The following is a 1732-nucleotide window of genomic DNA, read 5'->3' as shown; positions in this document are numbered from 1 at the left end:
CTAATTCCAGTCCCAGGGGATCTGATGTCCTGTTCTGGACTCTGCAAACTAGGCAGACTTATAAACTAGGTTTACTTACATACATGGAGGCAAAACATTTATACATATAAAACAAAATAAATCATTTTTAAAGTGTACATTTAGACCATCTGAATCTTTTACAAAATATTTTATTATTTTTATTTTATGTGTATATGTGTTTTGCCTAAATGTGTGTAAGTGAACCTTGTGAATGCTATGCCCACAGAGGCCAGAAGAGGGTTTTGGATCCCCTGGAACTGGAGTCATGGTAGGTTGTTAGCTGCGATGTGGGTGCTGGAAACCAAACCCAGGTACTCTGGAAGAACAGTATGTGTTCTCAACCACTGAGCCATCTCTCCAGCCATGATCATCTGAATCTCAAAACAGCATTCTCTCTAAGCTATAGGGCTTCCAAGTCTGATATTTTTGTTTTAGATTTTGAACTCAGAAGTAAAGGAATATTTCAATAACCATGTAAAATATTTACACGTTCCTCTGTCTAGTCACAGGCCTATCCATTCAGACCAGAAGAATCATCCACCTAACCAAACATTTTAAGTCAAGAACTTCTATAGTTCTACAGTTTTTCTTTCAAGAGAGTTATGTGAAATTTTTCTAAATTTGCATGATAAGAGGCAACATCCTAGATAACGTCTGTATGAAATGATCATAGCATTTTAGACAAGTAAGTTTTAAAAGTATTTGTCTGTCTTCTTCCTTCCTTCCTTCCTTCTTCCTTCCTTCCTTCCTTCCTTCCCTCCCTCTCTCCCTTTTTCCCTTCCTTCTCTTTCTTTTTGAAACAGGTTTTCCTTGCAGCCCAGGCTAGACTTGAACTCACAGTCCTGCTTCAGTCTCCCTAGTGCTGGGATTGCAGGTGTTTGCCACCACACACAGATGTTTTTCACTTTTTTAAACTAGAGGAACTTCCCCTCAGGTTAGTGGGTATGAAGAAGATATCTCTGCTAGAGGCTGGGTCCCACTCAAGCTGGAGTTACAGGCAGGCAGGCAGGCAGACAGGCAGTTGTCAACACCGTGATGTGGGTAATAGGAACTGAACTTGTGGTCTTCTGGAAGAACAAGTGTTCTTACCACTGGCCATCTCTTCAGCTCAAGTTCTACCTCAGTAACTAAAAATATTGTGAGAAAGCCATTTTGATCTTTTTTTTTTTGAAACAGAGTATTCCTATAATCCTGTAGCCTTAACTCACCTGGAATTACTATGTAGATCAAGCTGGCCTTGATCTCCTTCTACGCCAGTCTCTCAGGTGCTGGGAGTTCAGAGCTGCCCCACAACCTCTGGAAGGACCTAAGAAAAAGATTTATTTTTATTATTTTTCCATTATGTGTATGTCTCTGTGTGTGTGTGTGTGTGTGTGTGTGTGTGTGTGTGTGCACTTGAGTGCAGGTATCCAAAGCTGCTGGAATAAGGTGTCAGATCCTCTGAGCTGGAGTTACAGGTGATTATCAATTGTCTGATGTGGATTCTGGGACCTGAACTTGGGTCTTCTGCAAGAGCAACAAGTGCTCTTAACTGCTAAGCCATCTTTCCAGACCACAATTTCCATTTATTATGACACATTATAATGGATATTAACACAAGGCAGGTGCCAGAACAGTTTTAAACATCCGGCAAAGCTATTCAAAAGTAAATGCATCTCATCACCAGGTTTTATTTATCTTTATCTGATTAACTGGGATGAAATTTTATTAT

The sequence above is a fragment of the Nannospalax galili genome, unplaced genomic scaffold, assembly GCF_000622305.1.
Source record: "Nannospalax galili isolate Female #2095 unplaced genomic scaffold, S.galili_v1.0 scaffold1943, whole genome shotgun sequence".
In the NCBI taxonomy this organism is placed as follows: Eukaryota; Metazoa; Chordata; class Mammalia; order Rodentia; family Spalacidae; genus Nannospalax; species Nannospalax galili.
This window is presented reverse-complemented; position numbering follows the sequence as displayed.